The 22,043-nt window shown below is 42.4% G+C and overlaps 1 non-coding gene across 1 annotated transcript; it reads right to left on the bottom strand.

Annotated features, from left to right (window-relative positions):
- Positions 1-1,649: 1,649 nt before the first annotated feature.
- LOC118832980 lies at positions 1,650-1,756 on the bottom strand. Its single transcript, XR_005009262.1, has one exon. It is a non-coding gene; the product is annotated as a U6 spliceosomal RNA (small nuclear RNA).
- Between the last annotated feature and the right edge of the window lie 20,287 nt (positions 1,757-22,043).

Here is a 22,043-nt window from a genome sequence, read left to right as displayed (position 1 = left end):
GTGTGAGGATGCATGTGATTGAGTGATAAGAGATTTCTGGACAATTCCTGGATGGCCAATCACAACTCAGTGCTGATGAGGACAGGGTGTTAGAGTTTTCCTGGGAGAACCCTATTAGAATCATTGAATTGCAGAATGCCAGAGGTAGAAAAGGCCTCAGGGGTCATCTGGTCCAACCCCACCCTCCCCTGTAAGTGTGTTCTCTCTAGTATCTTCCAGTGGCCCTTCGGCCTCAGAATCAGTACACCCCTGCTGATGGGGAACCACTTCTATAAGTAGTCAATTCCGCTTTTAGAGAGCTCCAATTTTGAGAATTTTTTTTCTTTCCATTGATCCATAATCTGCTTTGAGGCAAGTCACGGACTAAAGCTTCTTAGACCTTTCAATTGATCCTCATAAATTCACTGAACTATATCAAAATGTCAGAGCTGGGAGGGACTTCACAGATTATCATATGATAAGGGGGAACCTCCTCATTTTACAAGTAAGGAAACTGAGGCACTGAGAAGGGATATGACTTGACCAAGGTTACATAGACAACTCATTTGAATACAGTGCATTGTGTGCTACTTATCCAGCCATCTGTGTCACAAATGGGTGGGAACCACCAAGAGTGACACTGAATCGCTGTCATCATGTCTAGAAGTGACCAGAAGAAACCACATCCCTTGCTCCAGGCTGACGACTAACACCTTTTCCTACCTAGGGTGGCTCTTGGTTTGGTTTGGTTTTTTCCCCTTCTAATACTTCTTCCAGTATAGTAGCATCATTACACATCCTCTCACTTTTGGTTACACATGAATGCTTTGTGTTTGTTTACAGACCTTGTTAGCATCCATTTCCTGGAATTAATTTGGCAAGGAAAAAAGCGTGCTAATGTATCCAATGTCTTAGTCAAATCCAAATGTCCTTCTCTTCTCCTCTGACAAATGTCTTGGGACTAATGAAAAATCAAACTACAAAGAAAAAAAAACACCTGTCAGGTTGATGCAGATAATTTGTTTGTTTAAACTTCTGTCCAGGTAAATTCTAATATGTCCTCTCTTCTTTGACTGATTCCTGGGTCTCAGTTTCCATATCTATTAAATTAAGGTACTGGACTAGATAGCCTTAAAGTTCCTTCTAATTCTAATGTTCTAAGACCTATGCTCTCAGAATTTTTCTTTCAGACTAGTTTTTTTCCATCTGGGTGGTACAGTGGAGATAAAGTGCTGGGCTTGAGACCAGAAAGACTGGTGTTTGAATGTTACCAGATACTTTCTAGCTGGATAGCCTAGGGCGACTCAGTGTTTTCATGCTTAAATGGGGAGGGTGGTTGGAATCAATGGGTCTTTTCCAGCTTTACACCTAAGTCTTATGGGTTTGTTTGGATAGAGGCAGTGATATGTAATAAAAGGAACAGGAGAGCTGGAGTCAATGGTCCTAAATTTGACAAATTACAAGGTGTGACCTTGGCCCAGTACTTTCTTATGGCTCCCATTTTCTCTCCTGTAAAAGACGGGATTGGACTAGCTGACCACCAACATCCCTGCCACTGTGACTACATGCTCCTGTGATCCAACTTCTTTTTTTAATGCAATTTATTTATTTATTTAACATATTTGGTTTTCAGCATTGATTTTCACAACATTTTGAATTACAAATTTTCTAAAAATATGGAACGCTTCACGAATTTGCGTGTCATCCTTGCGCAGGGGCCATGCTAATCTTCTCTGTATCGTTCCAATTTTAGTATATGTGCTGCCGAAGCAAGCACCTGTGATCCAACTTCTTACAACTTTAAAAGAACACTGGTGGAGGCCTAAATCACACACACACACACACACACACACACGTGTGTGTGTGTGTGTATGTGTGTATGTATATGTGTGTATATGTATATATGTATGTAAGTATCTCGATCACCTTCCTCATGTACTTTACATAACCTTAGAACTTTGGTACTGAAAGAAACTTCTGAGGTCATTTAGTCCAACAAGCAACCCTAGCACACATCCAGCCTCTGATCCACTATCCAGTACAGTTCCTGGCACATAGTAGGTGCTTCACAAATGTTTATTGACTAATTTAATACCTCCATTTATTAGTTCTAGAGGTGGCTGATTCCACTTTCATTATTAGGATGGGGTTCCCCCACCCCCTTATATCAAGTCCAAATCTGTCTGTGACTTCCACACGACTCACCACTCCCAGTGCTGTTCTCTAGGGCCAAACAGAGCAATTCTTATCTGCCTGGGCTTCACTGTTAGCACTGCTGTAGAAAATCGGCTCAGTCAGGAAAGGCTGGATGAGGCTGAGGCAGTGTATGAGAAGATCCCATAGCTCTCCACTCACTGAGGACATGAATTCCATCTCCTAGGATCATGAGCTGAAAGGAATTGTAGAGGCCACAGAGTCTAATTTCCTCATTTTATGGATGAGGGAAGTTAAGAGACTTGCCCAAGGTTACGTGGCTAATAAGCATCAGAGGTAAGATTTGGACCCAACTCCTCTGACAGTGGACAGCTAGGTGGCTCAGTGGAGAGTGCTGGCCCAGGAATCAGGAGAACCTGGGTTCACATCTGGCCTCAGACACTTCCTAGCTGTGTAACCCTGGGCAAGTCACTTCACCCTGATTGCCTCAGTTTCTTCAGCTGCAAAATGAGTTGGAGAAGAAAATGGCAAACCACTCCCCAAATAGGGTCACGAAGAGTCAGACATGACTGAACAACCTCTGAGAGCACTCTTTCCACTGCTCCCAACAGGACAAGACAGCTGATTCACATAGAGCTTGGTGTCTTCATCTCAAACCCCTCAGCTTCACTGCCTGCTGTATGAAAGTTCTGCACTCAATTCTGCACTTTCTTCAGGTGTATACTGTCCGTGTTTCCAGATCTTCAGAGAATCCAGTCTTCCATCAGTGATTATGAGGCAGCTAGGTAGCTCACTGGATAGTACTGGGCCTGGAGTCAGAAAGACCTGAGTTCAAATCCAGCCTCAGACAACTTGCATGCTGTGTGACCCTGGCTATCTCTCTGCCTCAGTTTCCTCAACTTTGAAATGGAGATAAAAATAGCACCTACCTCCCAGGGTTGTTGTGAGGATCAAATGAGGTATTTATAAAGTGCTCTATAAATGCCAGCTATTATCACTGAGCCATGCTTGAGATAAATGACCTGAAAGCCTCAGATGAAACAGCACCTTTCCTACACCCCCAATTTACAGAAAGTTCATATATAAATGTTCTTCTCTCACAGGAGTAATCATCCCATTTCCAGAAAGGTCATCCAGAGATGTTCTTCTCTCGTGGGACTGATCATTAGCTGCATTAGCCAGAGAATTCAGGCAGGAGCCTCCTCTCCCTCCCCTACCCCGTGCTTCCTTGATCACAGCAGCTGTTCTGGTCAATTTTGGAGACACCCACCCCAAATGCCCATCTGGGATTAGAGGCACATATGAAAATTGGGTTGGACAGTTGTGCCATCCAAACGGGAGTGCTTCCAGGCCCACAGATGTTAATCCCCTGTTTACAACAGGGGTATTAATCCATTATGCAAGTCAACACAGGCTGGGAGCAGAGTGGGCTCTTGGCAGCATGAGAAGAAGAATCCCAGGCCAGGACTGAGTCAGTCAATCATTCAGCAAGCATTTATGAAATCCTTGCTATATTTCCTGGTAAACAGGTAAAGAGGCCATTCTCTGCCTCATCTCTTATTAAGCTTTAATCACTGAATAGGAGTTGCCCCAATCTACCTGAGACCTGTTAAAGACCTTAGCTTAAAAAGGCCAAGGTCTCCCACTACATCCAGGGCCACCTCCAGTCATCCTGATCTACCTCTTGCCCCTGGACCCAGATGGCTCCGGAGGAGAAAGTGGGGCCGGTGATTTTGCACAGCCCTCCCTCACTGAAATCCAATTCACTTGCATGTCGTGGCATCATCTTCCTGATGTCCTGGTCCTCTTCAGAAAGAAAGGATAGACAACAAGAATAAGAGAGTACCAGCACGGTGCAAGGTGCTGAGGATACAAGTACAAAGAACAAAATGGGTCCTGCCCTTGAGGAGTTTATATTCTAATGGGTTGAGAATATGAGTGTGTAATGAATATATGCAAAATTAACAAAAAGGTATATTTGGAAGAGAAAGCACTACCTAGGGGAATCAGGGAGTAAAAAAGAGAAAGTTGACCTTTTTCCTGGGAGAGTCAGTGATGCTAGGCGATAGTGGACTAGAGTGGTAGCTATTTACACCATCATTTCTTCCCCTACATGAGGTTTTTGAGGGACCCAGTTAAAGGGGAAGATGCTCGTATGTTCCCCAGGTGGGCATGTACTATACTTGTGGGACTCAAGTGGATCTAGAGGCCAACTGAGCTCAAGAGGTTTGGGGAAGCATTTGCCCTGGTAGAACCTGGGCCTCCATGCTTTGTGTGGCAGGAATCACTGTGCATGAGCCTTTATGCTCAATCCAACAAACATTCATGAAGGGTCTACCTCTACCGCATACAAAGTACCATGTGAGGTACTGGGGGTACAAAGGAAAATATGGATTATGGAACAATGGCTGCCTCTGCTGGTCCAAGGTCCTGCCTTAGAACATCATAGATCTTACCTAGAGTAAGTACCAACGACAGGAGAAGTAAGAGGTAAGTAAAACTGGCTAAATCTAGGCTAGTGCCACCTGCCTGGACTGTCTTATCCCTGGTGCCAAGAGATTGACAACAGGCCTGCATGAGTCCATTTTTCTACACATAATCAGCCTGGGAACTCAACAAAAAAGCTTTAAAGACAATAAGGTTTTTTTTAAGAAGTATTCACTCTTCTTTTTAAGCGTTAATAGGAATTTATGTTTTCAAGTCTCAAATCACCGCCAAAAAGCCATGACTGAATGGCTTTGGCTGATATCTGGGTGTTGAGATTTTCCCCATTTTAGTAATCCACCTTCAAAAACAAGCTTTCTTTGCTCTTAGTGAAGTTATAAATTAAGCTCAGTGGGATCATTAATAGCAGCAAATTGGAGCCCTTCAAGATTTCATTTTTCTAAAGGAGGAAGAGGTCCCAATCAGTAACACATGCTCCATTTTACCCACACATCCTCCACTAATTGAAACAGCATTAAATAGTTACCATGGCCTCATTAGAAATTATTCTAAGTGTGTGAGTCGATAAATCCGAGATGTTTGACAAAATGTAAGTGAAATTGTTTTAGCTAAGTGAGCTTTGAGACAAAATTTTTATCATCCATCTAAAACAAAAACCTCAAACCAGTCAATTAGACATGAGCTGCACAAAGGATTGTGTAGGCCCAGATGTGCGACTAGCACTGGGCTAATGGTGTTTTTCCCCAGGGCACCAACATGGAGTTCAGTGCATTTCTTTCTCAAGGGAGCCATTGTCCCTATGACCCCTCTGTGGCCCTTCAAAGTTGGAGGAGGCCACTGCCCTTCCCAGGTTCCCATCACTATGATATCCTTTTCTTGGACCTGCCTTGACAGGCAGAGGACCAAATCATCTCTTGTTCTGGTGCGCCTGTACCTGCAATAAGACTGTGCCTTAAACCCATACTCCGTATGACAACTTCTTTGCCCTGTATGAAAAAAATCCATTTATACCTCTACAGTTATCTGATCCCTGTCCACTAGGATAGGACTAGAGAACCATTTCTCATGAAGGCAACTGATGAACAGGGAGGAAAATCAATTAGAAGATACAGAATTTTTAAAAAACAAAAACCATGTAATTTGGCCTCAAATGAATCAAGTTTGTGAAAATGCTTTGGAAGCTGAAAAGCACTTTGTAAATGTGGAGTACTATCATTAAGGCAAGAATAGTAGGGAGAAGGAATGTGAGGAATTGAGGGCCTCCTTATCCACTGGTTCTAATGGATAGCAACCCTTGACATTACACAAGATTTACTATTTTTTTATAAAATGTCAGAGCTGGAAGAGATCTGGGCCATCCTCTAGTCCAAACTGCTCATTTAACAGTTGAAGAAACTGATGCCCAGAGAGGTTGGAGACCTGTCAAAGGTCATCTAGTGAGATATAGGTGGAGTTTGGTTTTCTGACTCACATGCCATCTCGAAACAGAATCATTTCCTCTTGAGAAATCATTTTGGCATCTGAAAATCCAGGTCCATAACTAGCTAAGCAGTGTGGGAGAGCAGGCTCTGGGGCACATATTGTGTGACAAGGCAAAGATGAGTGGGGAATCTCAACACTTTAGACATCTATGTTATGTGCTATTCACCTTATTCTTTAACCGAAGAATTTATCCAAGTTCAATCCATCTTCTGACCATTTTTCATCCTGTCGATGGGGACATTGGATAGCAGAGTCTTAGAACTGGGTGAAAAAGTAAGCTCCTTCACAGGTACAAGATAGCAGAGGTGTAGCTAGACAATGGCTTATATGAAAAAGATCAGAAGGTTTATTTTCCTGCAAGCCAAGTGCATGATATGTCAGCCAAGAAAACTGGTAGGATCACACATTGTATCAAGGGAGGCACAACTTCCAGGACAATGAGGCAACATGATGCTGGTTCAGTGCTGAATAGAGAATCACAAGACATGAGTTTGAATTCTAGCACTGCCACTTACTATCTGTGTGACCGTGGTTAAGTCTCCTTAACCTCTCTCTGCTTCAGGTTCCTCATGGGTAAAATTGAGAGTTGGACTAGATGGCCTTTAAAGAACCCTTCAGCTCTAAGTCTATGACTCCATGACTAGGAAGCTGGTCATCTTGGTGAGACAACACCTTGATTACCGTGTTCAGTTCTAGGCACTACAATTTGGGAAGGTCAGTGATCATGTCTGGAGGATGACAAGAAAGTTGGTGAAGAGCATTAAGTTCGTGCTAGATGTGGGCCAACTGGATGAAATGAGGGTGTACAGCCTGGAGAAGAGAAGGGAGAACATGATAACTGTCCTTGAGGGCCTTTTCTTCTTGGCCCTAAAAGATATGAATGGGAGCAATGGGGAGAAGTTACAGAATAGTAACCCTGTGCCAAAGGGGAGTGGGTTGTATTGGGAGGTAGTGGACTCCCTTTTACTTAAGAACTTTAAGCTTTATTTGGAATGTCGTGTTGAACATATATCATAGAGGAGCATGTGGGTTGAAGTAGGTAGTCTCAGAGGGCCCTTCCCACTGTGTGATTCTGCTTTTAATTTTGTGATTGGCGCCTATTCTTTGGTTGGATTCTATTTCAGGAGAAATGAGAGGTAGGCCTTGACACAGCCCTTGGTTCAGTTGGGCCTCGGCAGGGTGATCTACAGCAAACTTGGAAAAAGCAACAGAGGCAGCATTGGGGGATGGAGAAAGCATTGGATTTGTCTTCAGAAGACTTCAGGTCAAGTCCTGGTCAAGTACTCACCAGCTGGGTCACCCTGGCCAAGTCATGTCACTTCTATATGCCTCAGTTTCTTCATCTGATAAAGGAGGTTAAACATTACTGCCAATGCTACAGGGTTGGAAGATTGAAAACTGATAAACGCTCAACTAAAATAAACTAGTGTTATCTAAACTAAGGGCCTAGACTCATAGGAACAGATGGTATGCTAATGACATATGAATATGTCATCCAGTTCATCCAGGAAGTTGTTTCTGCTCATACTTTTGTCCTGAGCCAACTATATTTTTTAAAGGGCCAAATTTTGATTCTATCCAAACATTCAATTAAAAAACTAAATCCTATAAAGACTGTGGTTTCCAGGACCCTACTGGAAAACAAAGAAACAAATTGCCCTGCCAGGGGTGGGGTACCTGCGGCCTCAGTGATAGCAATTTCCTTCCGGGGTTGTGAGGATCAAATGAGATATTTATAAAGCACTTAGGACAGTGCCTGGCACATAGTACGTATTATAGAAATGCTAACTGCTACTATCACCACCACAACTGCCACTACCACCACCACCCCGACGGGTAGAAATGGTCTAACTGTATCTTTGGTCCCAATCATATATTATATATCTTCATCTCATTGTCCTAGTCAAGGAATGTTAAATGATCAGAGAATAACCAGTAAAGAGAGTCTGAAATATTATGGGATTTTCAGCAACTATTTCTATACCTCCTCACTCAGCAGAAACAGAAGGTATACAGGTATAAGTCTATTTGTATATCTCTTTATTTCTTAACTTAGAGTCAGGAAGACCTAAGTTCAAATCCTGACCCAAATACTTATTAGCTGTGTGAACTCGGGCCAGTCACTTAACCTCTTCAGCCTCAGTTTCTGCATCTGAAAAATGGTGATAAAACAGAACCTACCTCCCAAGGTTGTTGTAATGATCAAAGGAGATAATATAAAGAAAGTGAAAGGCAAAGCTTAAAATGTCATATGTTTTAGCTGCCTCCTCCTCCTCTTCGTCATCTTCTTCATTATCATAATGGCCTTCCATGACCAAAGAATTCATCACTAAATGCTTATACCAATGATGAAGAACTTTCTGTGACTTAGTGAGGCTGATCTTCAAACAGTAGACTCCATTTATTACTGAGGCCCAACTGGAGCCTTACCAACGAGGTAGAACTAGGCAGAATTTGTGCTCAACAGGCATAGCCTCAGTTAACCTTGTGTCTCCTCTCTGTCAGGACGAGACACCAAAGGAAGGCTTTGTGAAAGCCCATCATTCCTTGCACCATGGGCAGATATTGCAAGTGAGCACTGGGTTCAGCCTATAACTGGAAAGGAAGAGGAGAGTGGACAGGAAAAAAACAACTTTCTCCCTAAAAAAAAGCCTATTATTTTAACAACAATATTCTTTCAATGATGTTGTTAGGCTATGAGTCATGGAATCTCATGGTTTCGAAAGAATTAAATTTGAAGGTTGCCCAAAGGGCAATAGAAAAGCACGTGCGCGCACACACACACACACACATATATACATATACATGTATATATATATATATATATATATATATATATATATATATATATATATATTAAAGATGTTATCAGATACACATATACACCTATACCTACACACAGAGAGAATTTTTTTTTAAAAAAAGGATGAGCTGGTCACATAGTGGGAATAGATGGCAAACATTTGCCTTTAACTTCATGTCAGGAAATGTAGAGCAAGGCCCCCAGAAAGTTGAATGGACCCCAATGGAGGATTTATGAGAGATCATGTACAAAAAGACAGCACAGGCCTGCAATCTACATCATTGGAGGGAGTATCCAAATAGGTGACATTTTTGGATACACTGCAATGATCAAGAAAGAATGAAAAAAAACAATTATTTATATGCACACATTGTACATATTGGTTTAAAACTATCTAAGATATTCTTTGGGATGAAAATGAGATCACAATCCATTTCAATATATAGTCCAAGAAGTAAAAGAAGGGGTCATTGGGTTAAAACAAATGACATGAATTCAGGGGCAGGTTATATTTGGGTAGTATGAGGAAAGCCAACATTAGAGTAGGATGATCAGGGCTATGCTCCAGGGCTCTGACTTGGGGAGGGGTGTTTGGGCACTGTATCCTCTAATCTTGCTATTCTTTTCCTGCCCAAAGGATGTGACCTTATCGCCTTACCTGGCTCTGGGCAAATGCTGCCCCAAGGATCCCCCAACACCAGCTATCATCACCATTGCCCTCCTTTTTTAAGGATCAACTTCACCACCCCTGACCTCAGCTGGGGCAAGCCAAACTCTGATGCCCATTATTCCAGTGTCCACTGAGATATTGCCATAACCACTGAACCATCTTCTGTACTTTTACTTTCAACCGTCCTTTGTGCTTTCACTCTCCTCTATTCTCCTTTATACCTTTGCTACCTCATATCCCAACTCTCCTCTACAATTCCCAATGCCACTGCTACCACCATTCTAACCCCTCCTATAACCTTGCCCCAGGTTAACAAATTTCTAGTGAAGACTTTAGGGAGCAATGACAGAAACATGGATCCATCAATGTTACAAAGAACCCAGTCAGCAGAGCTTCCCCCATTAATGACTTTGGAGTCCTTTTTAGCATTACAGAATATAAACACAGTTCTTACATTTACTACTTATGTCGAAAGTGATATACATCAGTCCTGGAGGCAGCACTAACATATACCTTCTGCAGATCTGGGTGTAATGAAACTACAGGGAGAGCAAAAGAGGCGGGGGACCTGAATCTTTGTTCTCCAAATATTTCAGTATGAATTTAAAATTCTGATCATGGTCAATTATTCCCATGAGTCTCAAAAAGGTTAATGGAAAGGTTCAATTTCAGCAGGCAATTGGGGATTTAGTCCCAGGACTTCCAGCAGGGTTAATAGAAAAAGCACTAATCAAACTTCAGGTCTCCCACTAAAAACTCACTCCCTCACTGAAAGCCCCAGGATGGGAAGCATTAAGTGTGAGGGCTGACAGCCCACTCTTAATCTACCTAATAAGCCGGAAGCAGGGTTGCATAAGAACTGAGCACAAGAGGAGGAAGGCAGCTGGGCCATTAGTTTTGTTCTTCACAATGGCTTTGTACATGGGATGGTTAGGGTTGCTTCTGCAGACACTGACTAGCTTTGCTTTGATTTTCACCGCATATCCACTGGTGTGCCTTGTTTGGGGCCAGGGCTAGCGACAGATGACACTCGCTTAGAGGGTCCTGGTGGATGTGGTTCTGAGTAAAGGCACGTAATGGAGCATCGTGTGCCCACACTCACCCCATATTGCCCTCTCCACTATTGCTGGACAGCAGCACATCACGCTTTTCCCTGTTTTCCTTAACATTCTGCCAGGAGCATTTGAACATTTGAACGTGGCACTCCGAAGACTTAAAATATTGCCTTGATGCTTCCCCATGAACCCAAGTGTACTTCTGCAAAGGCAGTCCTGTGTTTGCCTTAGGAGGACTGCTTCCCCGCCCCAGTGCTCCACAGCAGGAGAGCTCCTATTGAGAAAATGCCTCCTAACTGTGCATGCTCAAACTGGGTGGGTTATGACAATGACACAGGCAAAATGACAAAAAGCAAATGAGCACGTGTTGACCTACTTTAATTCAAGCTTTGAAGTCAGAGGATGGAAAAAGATCAGGGTCAGCCTGGAGACATATCCTGGGGTTCCTAGTCAGCCATGGAAGGAGTCTCTCAGCTTTTCCCAGTAAACTCAGTACATGGAAGTGATCTGAAAAAAGCTGCCACCTCCAGGGAGTTATTAAATGAAAGTCCCAACCAGCACAATGACCAAAGATTCTCCTTCAGTTCCTGGGTAGAGAGGAGGTCCTGGAGGAGGGGGGCATCAGATGTTGGGGTATTCACAAAGCAAAGGGAAGTAGAAACAGGCAACAGCACACTTTCCCTACTTTACCATTCTGCTGGGGACTAGTTCTAAACCAGGGCTCTTAATTGTTCTCCTGCCATGAATGCCAGGTTGATAACCTGGACATTTATCTTCTTTAGAGTTTCAGATTTTTACTCTCTGATTATACAGAATAAAGATGCCTTATTATCAGGCAGATAGGGTATGCAGGGAATAGAGCACTAGATCTCAAATCAAGATGACCTGAGCTAAAATACAACCTCAGACACTTGTTCCTGTGTGACCCTGGGCAAGTCTCTTAACTTCTGTCTGCCTGAGTTTCCTATTCTGCAAAATAGGGATAATAAGAACAACTATGTGCCAGGATTTTTGTAAGAATCAATGAGAGTATTTGTAAAGCACATTGCAAACTTTTAAGTGCTATATATAAATGCTAGCTATTAATATTAATAATAACTCAAAGCATGCCACCACTGTAAAAGTCTCATGGAAACCCTATTTCTTTGGTCAAATAAAGTAGGGTGGGGTTTGGACCACGACTAGATCCAGCCTCCTACGAGGCGAGCTTCAAGTTTCCTTTCTGCGCAAACGTCCTATGATTCTACAAGATTTACCCATGAAGACCACTGGACCCATTCATTGATGTTTAGGGTTTGTGATAGATAGCTTCTACTTTACCATTCAGGGTCCAGAAGCTCCAGGGACCATATTCACAAAGCACAGGTATCATGCAATGCAACTTTAACTCTTCCAAAGATCACATCTTGCCTCTCTGAGGGCACTTCCATCTCTTCCCCACCTCCTACATACTCTGTTAATGACCATGACTTCTCTGGATTGTGGTGATCATCTTTATGAGTTGCTATGGACCCCCAGAATACATTCCATTGTCCCCAAAGAGAGACACCTTGTGATCCTTAGCTAGGGTGGTACTCAATATCAGATCATCTCTTGAGCAGTCCTGGATACCATTCCAGCTGGTCAGCAGCTGGCAGAACAGCCCAGAACCCAGGGCCCCCTTCACATCGCAAAGAAGTTGTGGACAAATTAAACACTACAGCGTAGGTCAGTGATCATTACAGACACTACTTCCATGGAAATGCCATTTTTAAAGAGCTGTAAAAATAAAGCATCTTAATTGTTTTTTTTACTTGAATCATGAGAAAATAATGAAGATTAAGAGTAAACATTGTGAAATCTATTAGTTTTCTAGGTACCTAACAGAAGTAATGCACCTTCAGGACTAATTACTTTACTTCCAGAATATTTAGTTCATTACAAGTAGAATAGGTGGGAGGTAATGAGTACTGTTAACACCTATTTGTATAATGCTGTGCCTTTTACAAAATGTTTTACACATGTTTTAATTCCCAGGACAGTTGTGGGTGGTACATGGTGCAAGTATCATGGGAAGGATCTATGATTCTGCCAGTTCAGGGACGTCTCTGCCTTTAGTTGGTCTTTCTGTTAAGGGATTTTTCCAGGGTTACACAACTACTAAGTGTCAGGAGTGGGAGGTAAACCTAGGTCTTCCTAACTCTAAACTCAGTGCATTATTCACTATGCCAGCCTCTCTCTACAAATTTTACTATTAACATTCTATGGAAGAAGGAATTGAAATTCAATGGAGTTCAGAGATATCATAGTCCAAGGTGAATGGAGCTTTGACCAAGGCCATTTCAAAGACACTGAGGGCAATATCCTTCTCTCAGGATTACGATGAATTTATCACCTCATTAGCAATGATAACTAAAGTTAGAAGTTACCAGGTGGTATTTTTCTTCATCCCTGCCACCATGATCTATCACGTGACATGGAAGTCAGGTGGACCTGGGTTTGAATCCTGCCTCTGACATGTAATAGCCGCATGATCTTGGGGAGCTCACTTAATCTTTTCTGAGCTTCAGTTTCATCCTTTGTAAAGTGAGGATAATAACAAAGTCCTGAAGTTCAAATGAAATGGTGCCTATAAAGTCCTTTGCAAACCTTAAATCCCTCTATACAAGCTAGCTATCATTATCATTTCACAGTCCATGTGGACCAAATCTCTTGATCTCACAGGGAGCAGACTGGTACTTTGTTACCATCTCCTTACTTATGATAGGTATTAACTGTCTATGTTCGGCCATTCCCACTCTAATAATATTTTTCCTTGGCAAAGAAAATATCCTGGTCATCACCAGCAGCAAGAGAATCATCACAAAAAGCTCTGTTGTACGTTCCCATCACACTATCCATCCTGAGCATCAGTTCTAGTCATACTTTCTTCTCCCCCTCCCACCTGCCACAGCCAACAAATTCTCTTACACCAAAAGCACTTTTTCATTGGCCTACCCACTCAGGTCACCTTGAGCATCACCACTCCCAACCCTCTTCCTACGGTACTTCGGGCATGCATCTGGTCACCTATCCTGGCTGCCATCTTCTGCACAGATCTTTGAAAAAATTGAATTTGTTCGATGAATTTTCTACCTCTCTTTTTTGATCTCTTCAGACCAGGGCTTCTTAAACTTTTTCTACTCATGACCCCCTTCAGCACTCTTTAAACTGTGGGTCACAACCCCATCGTGACCCACAGTTTAAGAAGTGCTGCTTTTAACTCCTGCTTTTTCTCCTTTTAAAAAGTACTTTTCCTTGTGCCTTCAGATTTTCATTTCTGAGAAGTCCCCCATTTCCCCTATGTATCCATTTGCCCTGTAGAATTTTAGTCTGTGACTTTCTCAATTAGCTTCTGAAATCTACTCTCCTAAAATCTAAGGTGTCTGGCAGACTATCTACAGCTTCTTCTTTTCCATCACAAACTCCATGAAGGAGCTGTCACTCCTGCCCCCCCAGGTCCTATCATTTGTACAGTAGCAAACAGTCCTGTCCTGTTGATGAGAAAATGCATTGGTTCCTCTACCATTTGAAGGATGAAATTATCACTATGGCATGTCAAGAAATTATTATCTTGTCTGCTTTCTGGGGTACAGACAGACAGTCAGAAAGAGACAGAGACAGAGAGATAGAGAAAGTCAGACAGAGAGAGATTGCTCTGGCATCCTGTAGAAGTGGAGTCCTCATTCATTTCCTCTTACTGTCTGAACACACAACCATGATGATCACTTTTGTTTGTGCCTCCATTATCTTCACTAAAATGCTATCACATTTCTTGGATTTTTCCACCTGAGTATATTTACTTAATATGAAATTTCACACACACACACACACACACACACACACACACACAACTTACCTATTTCTTTTGAATAAAATATCCCCATCTAGAGTCATATTCTAGTTACAGGTTTCTCCCCATCAAGTTGTCATCATACCTAAGAGGTCAATTTTTTTCCCTTGCTTTCGGAACTTTATTTATCCTACTTACTAAACTATGTCTATTCATATTTAGACAACGAAGACCAAGGGATTTACTGCTGGCCTCTTTCTTGAACTTTGCCCCTTTTGAGTTTCTCCGCATTGCATGCAATGGCTCTTCTTCCTACATTGTTATCTTATTTCTGTGGTATCTAATTTGATGGATGGATGCACATGGCAGTTTTCTCTTCCCCCTTCCCATTCTTTTCAGTTTCTTGTCCAAGGCTTCCTAACACTTGGCAATGCTTTCTAAGTTCCTTCTGGCATCATCATTTGCGCCTACATGAATCACCAGAGATAAGGAATAGTCATCTGTTTTGACAATCTTTGGAAGTTTTTCTCTTCCATCTTGGACAGATATCCCTGGAAGATGAGACGCCCCTCCAGTATGAGCTGTGCCATTTCCTGCCCCCCCAAAGGGAGTCACTGAGCAGCCCTCCTCTCTCTTTTTGCCATGGCCCATCCTTTCTGCTCTCTCACCTGATACCTTCTGTGCATCATCTTGATCACTCCCTGGGGGCCAAGCAGCTGTTTCCTTCTCAGAGCATCAATCCATCCGACTCTTCTTCAGAAAGAATCTCAAATCTGTTTTCATTTGGCTCGAGGTATCCAGTGGCCTTTCTTCACTTGTTTTGCCTTCTTGACATTCTTCTATCCTCCAACATAGGTGGGGCTTCCTTTTATCTCTTCAGATCTGTTTTCTAGCTCCTTCATGCACTCCCTCAGTGCCCCCCTCTTCAGTTTTTTAACACTGTATTGGCCCCAATAACCCTTGAGTGTTGAGAAGTGTCCCTTGAGCCGGCACGAGGAATGGAGCAGCCTGCTGACTGAATAAAGATAAGAGTCCCTTGGCCATGGGAGAAGTACAAAGTCAATACAAGTTGCTGCAAACTGTCCCTTGCTCTTGGGACTTTTTTAAACTAATCATGAAGTCAAAGTCAGTGAGTCAGTCAATAAAAGTTTATTAAGCACTGACAATACGCCAAGTGCTTTGCTAAGCCTCGAGAATACAAAGAAAGGCAAAAGACTGTCCCTGCTTTCAAGGAGCTCACAGTCTAACGAGGGAGATAGCACAGCAATGATTCTGTACACAGAAGGTGGAGAGAAGATAAACTAGATGTAACCACTAGAGGGAAGGCACTAGAATGAAGTGGGTTTGGGAAAGGTTTCCTATAGATGGTGGAATTTTAGCTGGGACTTAAAGGAAGCCGGGGAAGCCGGGAGGTAGAGATGAGGAGCAAGCGCATTCCAGCCAGGGAGAATGGCCAGGGTGAAGGCAGTGTCCAAGACAGTGTTGTGGGGGATGAATGGCATGGAAACCAGTTTCACAGGATCATAGATTACATGAGGGAGTGTGAAGTTTAAGAAGACTGCAAGAGTAGGGAGAGGGTAGGTCATGAAAATCTTTAAAAGCCAAGGAGAGAATCTTAAATTTGATTCTGGTTGTTGTAAGTTTGTTTAGTTGGTGTGTGTGTGTGTGTGTGTGTGTGTGTGTGTGTGAGAGAGAGAGAGAGAGAGAGAGAGAGAGAGAGAGGCAGACAGACAGACAGAGACAGAGATGTGCTCAGAAATGAACTCGAAGGAAGTCACTTTGAAATCCGAGTGGAGGATGGACTGGAGTGGGGAAAGATTTGTGGCAGAGAGAACAACTGGTAAGCTTTTGCGCTAGTCCATAAAGGAAGTGATGAAGTTCTATGCCAGGGTGGGGGCAGTGTTAGAACAGAGAAGGGGGTATCCATGAGAAATGTTACAAAGGTCAAATTGACAGGCCTTGGAAAAATATTGGATATTGGGGGTAGAGGGATGGGAGACAATTAGAAATGGAGGATGACACAGAGGTTGTGACACTGGGAGACTGAGGACAGGGGAAAATTAAATGGTTTCATTTTTGGACATATTGAGATATAGATGGGTCATTCAGTTCAAGATGTCTAACATGCAACTGGGCATACAAGCTTGTAGATCATGAGATAGCTTAGGGCTACATAAGTAGGTCTGAGAATCATCAGCCTGGGTAACTGAATCCATGGGAGCTGATGCAATCTTCTGGTCCTTCATTGTACGAATCAGGACACTGAGGCACAGAGAGCCAAAGTGACTTGCCTAAGTTAACAAGGGGGGTATGTATCCACGCACAAATTTGAACCCAGGACTTCTGACTGACTCCATCATGCTTTCCATGGTACCATTTTGCTTCTCATCTTTCAAATTGTTTGGAGGCATTTAAAAGTCACCTCTCCAGCATCTGCTTAATATCGCTACATTGTATCATCACCTCATTACTCCCTTATATACATTTAACATCTCTTGTCACCTTTAGTTAATTTGCCTTCTATCTTTTCATCACTTTATCACGTTTTAACCACTTGCTGGCCACACTTGCTTTCTTTTCCTTCTTCACTAACCTCTGACCTCTGAAGAAGTGACATGATACAGGTTGATACTGGGACTTGAAATCAGGCCTTCTGCATCAGCCTAGTGTTCCTTCTATTGCACTGTGCTACCTGCTAAGAGGCCCAGGGATCATGGGCATATCTTACCTTTCCATAGCATTTTATTTACAATTCCAAATCCTTTGCATACTTAACTCTAAAGATTCCATTTTATAAGCTTTTCTGGATTCAGAGATGGATATATTCAAATTCTCAAGTCAATTCACCCTTCTTTATCTTAATACAGAGCCTGGAGTCAGATACATAAAGGAAGAAAATAAATTTAACTGTGTTGTCCTCAGAAAGTGGTTTAAGAATTACCTCCAGTCAGGATTCTAAGTAACTCTGAAAAATCGGAAGCTGAGCTAAGAAAGCCTACAAAATATTTAGTCTGTCAAGATATCTCCTTTCCATCATCACGTTGTGGGGCTTGCCAAGCCTGCCAATCCCTTCACTTCCATCCCAAAAGGAAAACAAATGTCCATAAAGGGAAGTAATGTAATTCCTCTACTGCCCAGGGACAGGTTCGAATTCCTTCTCCTGCCTGTAACAGAGAATAAAGCTTGTTTTCCTGGATAGCTTTATGATGAAGTTTCAATATGTTTATAATGCTTTTTCACTTAAAGTGTTGATTGGAATAGTATTTTGGACACACTAGCAACTTGTCCAAGCCCATTTGTAAGATTTTAAAATAAATTTTCTCAAAAACAGGAGGGAACATTTTGCTACTGGCAAACTCAAACTGAATACTGCCTGCATTCACGACTATTTGGAACTGTGAGCCAATGAATCTGACATAGATTCTCAGCTTAGCAAACTAAGCTGGCCCTCTCCCCTCGAGAAGCAGTGACTTTTCCCTTTGCTTGGGTGTAACGGGAAGAACATTGGTCTGGCAGAGAGGAAATCTGGGTTGGGATACTAGCTGTCACACTCACCAGCTGCATTAACACCAGGAAATTCAGCCAGCCATCAATTCACAGACATCTATTAAGCACCAGTTATATGCCTAGCACTGTGCTGGGGTTACAAAGAATGAAGCAATCCTTGCTCTCAAAAGGCCTACATCTTAATTGGGGAAACAAGTACATATATATATATATATATATATATATATATATATATGTAGGCCTCTATGTCCTTCTCGAAATGAGCAGAGTAAGCTTTGATAATAATGAATTGTAGACTTCTAAGATGGCTGAAAGGATTCATAAATAGAAACTCTCCTTGGGATTTCTTCAGACAATTTTCTTCTTAGAGTCACAGAGATAAGAATAGCTTATATCCATATAACTGAGTGTATTGCTTTCTCTACTTTGCAGGTGAAGATCCTGAGGGTGAGGCAGAGAGATTGAATGACTTGTCCACCAAGGTCACCCAACTAGTAGAGAGGTGGTTTTCTGAATTTAATACTTGTACTAAACTGCGGTGGTGGCTACGTGGCCCAGTGGATAGAGCAGTGGGCCTGGAGTCAGAAAGAAAAGAGTTCAAATCTGGCATTTAACTAGCTGTGTGACCCTGGGCAAGTCACTTAACCTGCTTGCATAAAACTGGGGAAAGGAAATGGCAAACCACTGCAGTATCTTTGCCAACAAAATCCCATGGATAGTTGATCTGTGACATCACAAAGAGCCAGATATGACTGAACAACTGAACAGCATCAACAACACGAAATTGTAGTTAGGTAACACTGAGAGTTCCATTTCAGCCCTAGGGCTTGATAACTTCCAAATCCTAATATAGGGCAGGATGATTCAATCTTGCTGTCAGAGTGTAATACAGACCACTCAGACAGAAAATGGAAATAGATGAGGACTTTGGGGAAAAGATCACAAGCTGGATACAAGGGCATGATAGAGCAGGAATGGAAAACTTTAATGGGTCTGAGTACCACTGGACTCTGTCTCTGACGAAAGCAGACCATATGATGATTTCTTGGTATGCTGCAATGGAGAATACTGGACTGGGATTCAGAGGAAGTCACTAAACTCCCATGGGTTTCCATTGGCTCATCTGTAAAACAAGGTGGTTGAACTGGCTGACTTCAGAGGCCCTTTAGGGCTCAAGAGTTAAGATTCTGTGCACGTTCTTGAGCACAGAACAGGTACTGAAACAAAGAAACAACCCATCATGTGCAGGTGCGTGTGTGTGCGTGTGTGTGTGTTGGGGAAGGGGGAGGTGAGAGGGTGGAAATTAACAATTATTTATGGTTCTCAGATTTATAGAGCACTTTCCTCACCACAGCCCTGTAAGGGAGGGTGTATAAATAAGTATCATTATTTCCATTCTACAGATGGGAAAACTGAGAATCAAGAAGGTTAACATACCTAGGTGGTACAATGGACAGAATAATGTACTTAGAGTCAGGAAGACCTAAGTTCGGTGAATTCAAATCCTGTTTCAGACACTGTGTGATCTTTACCTCTCTGTACCTCAGTTTCCTTATCTGTAAAACAAAGAAGTTGCATTAGAGGCTTCTGAGATCTCTTTGAGTTTAAAATCTATGATCCTGTGATCTGTGGATCCATATTCACAGAACTGGCAAGTATCCAAGTCAGGATTTGAACACAAGTCCATTTATTCCATGCCTAGCATTCTTTCCACAGTTCCCCTTTGAGAAACCGGGGCCAAGAGGAGGCAGACAGACCAGAAAGATGTCATAGCATTTCAGAATGTGGTGGTTTGGCAAACCCAGTAGTCAATAGACAGGGATTTAATTTAAAAGCTAACATTACAAAAAGGGGATCCTGAGTGTCAGATAGAACAGTCACTTTCCTTGCTTTGCAGCCATGTCAACCAGACCACTGAGACCTCTGATCCATTTGCTGGGTGAGTGAATACTGCGTGGAGCACTTGAAACATTCCCTGTCTGCATCTGACAATTTCAAGTACAGGAATGAATTGCTTTCTATAGGGAGAACAGGAACATGCTCCAAACGAATCATTTTCTCTATTAACAACCCAACTGAAAAATAAAAACAGAGCATTTAACATTCATCTGCATAGCCATGGCAGTTCAACACATTAAATCAACTTACTTCTGTCAAGCCACCTTATTAGTCAGAGAGCTAAAAATAAGGCCAGTTCTAACCCGTGATTCATCATGGGGCTTCCTAATCAATGGCAAAGATGTCAGACAAAATCGTATCGACTTCAGAAGTTTAATAACTTCTGGAATAATATTTTCATTGTTTGCAAAGAAACATGGTATCCAATCTTGATTTAATTTATTTGAATTCACATTTTTTATTATTAATAACAAGCAGTATTGAATGTTATCAGAGCCTAAACAGATTCATCCATTTTCCACATGGGAAGAAAAGAAAATTTTCAGCCCAGTTTAAACAAAAGTCCTTACGGGCTCAGTTTACTCGATTTCTTGGGTGTCCATCAATAGGCTTCATTTTAGAAGACGTTATTTTGGGAGGAGAAATTTTTTACTGGGAAACAAGGAAGAACAAAAACTGAAAGCCATATTTTGTTCACTCAGATAGTGTATGTAGATACACATACATACACGCCCACACCCACACCCACACCCACACACACACAGTTTTTGGTAGAGCTGGAAAGGCTCTTAATCTAGCGCCTTAATTCATCTCTCCATGGTACAGATGTTGGAAGAGATCATGAGATCCTAGATGTTTGGATGGAAGGGCCCTTAATCAAAGCATCAATTCCAACCCCCTCATTCAATGGATGGAGAAAATGATATTGAGAGAAGGGAAAGGCCTCACCAAAGGCCACAGAGCAGGTAAATATTGGGAATGAGGTTTGAACCCAGGACTTCTAGCTTCCAAGTCTATTGTCTTTCCATTTCTTTGATTTGGCCAAGCTTTAAACTGCCATGACTTTCTTATCTCTTTTTGTCACAGTCCTTACCACCCTCACCATTATATTAGAAATGGCCCCCCCTCCTTGTCTGCTTTATCCAAGATGGGCACCCCCAAAAGGTGTTTGCAGAACTCTCTAGGTGCTGATGACAGCAAACAATTGCATACAGCTTGAAGGTTCTTCCCTGAAAGGAGGAAAGAAATATTATGAGCGAGCATTTGGTTCACCTGCACAATTATTTTGTGATGACTCTTTTTCTGACCTTCTTTCGAATAAACTCAGCTCTTGCAAGGCCTTTGTCCCCAGTGTGTGAGGGAGCTGCAGGAAGCAAGCCCCGAATGGTTTGGCAGGCACTGAGCAACACAAAGACACATCACGATTCAGTGCCTGAGACTCAGCACCAATCTTTATTCCTTGGCTCCGGCTGGAACATTTTGGAGGCCTGTTGTCTTACAGCAGATCTTACTCTGCAGCTCTTGACATTTGGAAATGATTTGACCCAGGTGAGCAGGGGGTTCCCTATTGACAAAAGTCAATTCTGCTGTAATGGGGGTATTTACACATGTCAGCAATCTTCTGCATGCAAATGGCTTAGTGATGGGACTCATCTATTGAGCATGGTGACCTCAAAGCAACAGTATTGTGCCTAGACTGTGGCAGCTAGAAGGGGCTATATAGTTCATCTATTTCCAGGCCTTTTGTTTAAGTGAGGGAGAAATTGAGTCTCAGAGGAGGGGTGACTTGCCTATGCTGACTCAGAAGTAGAACCAGGGCTAGAAGACATGTCTGCTGGCTCCCTGTCCACTGCTCCCAACAACAAAACGTGTCTTCATTCAACACCCTGCCTCAGCCCATTCCCCTTTCCCTGTGATGTCAATCATAGCCAGGTGTTCACCAATTTGTGGTTGAAAGTGACCCTGGTCATTGGCAGAGCAGGGTGCATGAGCTCAGCAAAGCAGGCTAAAGAACAATCAGGGTCCAACATTTGATGATGTTACTGAGAGTAATAGTGATAGTGAGGACAATGAAGAAGGCCAAAGGAGGTTCAGGATGATGCCCTGCATCATCTATTATCACCTATTACATCTTATGAAGGCAATGTATTCTTCTCTGGCCCACAGCGACGTCTCCCTCCTTAGAGTTCCTATCTTAGCCAGAGGACATTGGATGGACCCTATGGGTATGTTTCTGCA

Source organism: Trichosurus vulpecula, chromosome X (genome assembly GCF_011100635.1).
Source record: "Trichosurus vulpecula isolate mTriVul1 chromosome X, mTriVul1.pri, whole genome shotgun sequence".
NCBI lineage: Eukaryota > Metazoa > Chordata > Mammalia > Diprotodontia > Phalangeridae > Trichosurus > Trichosurus vulpecula.
This window is presented reverse-complemented; position numbering and strand designations above follow the sequence as displayed.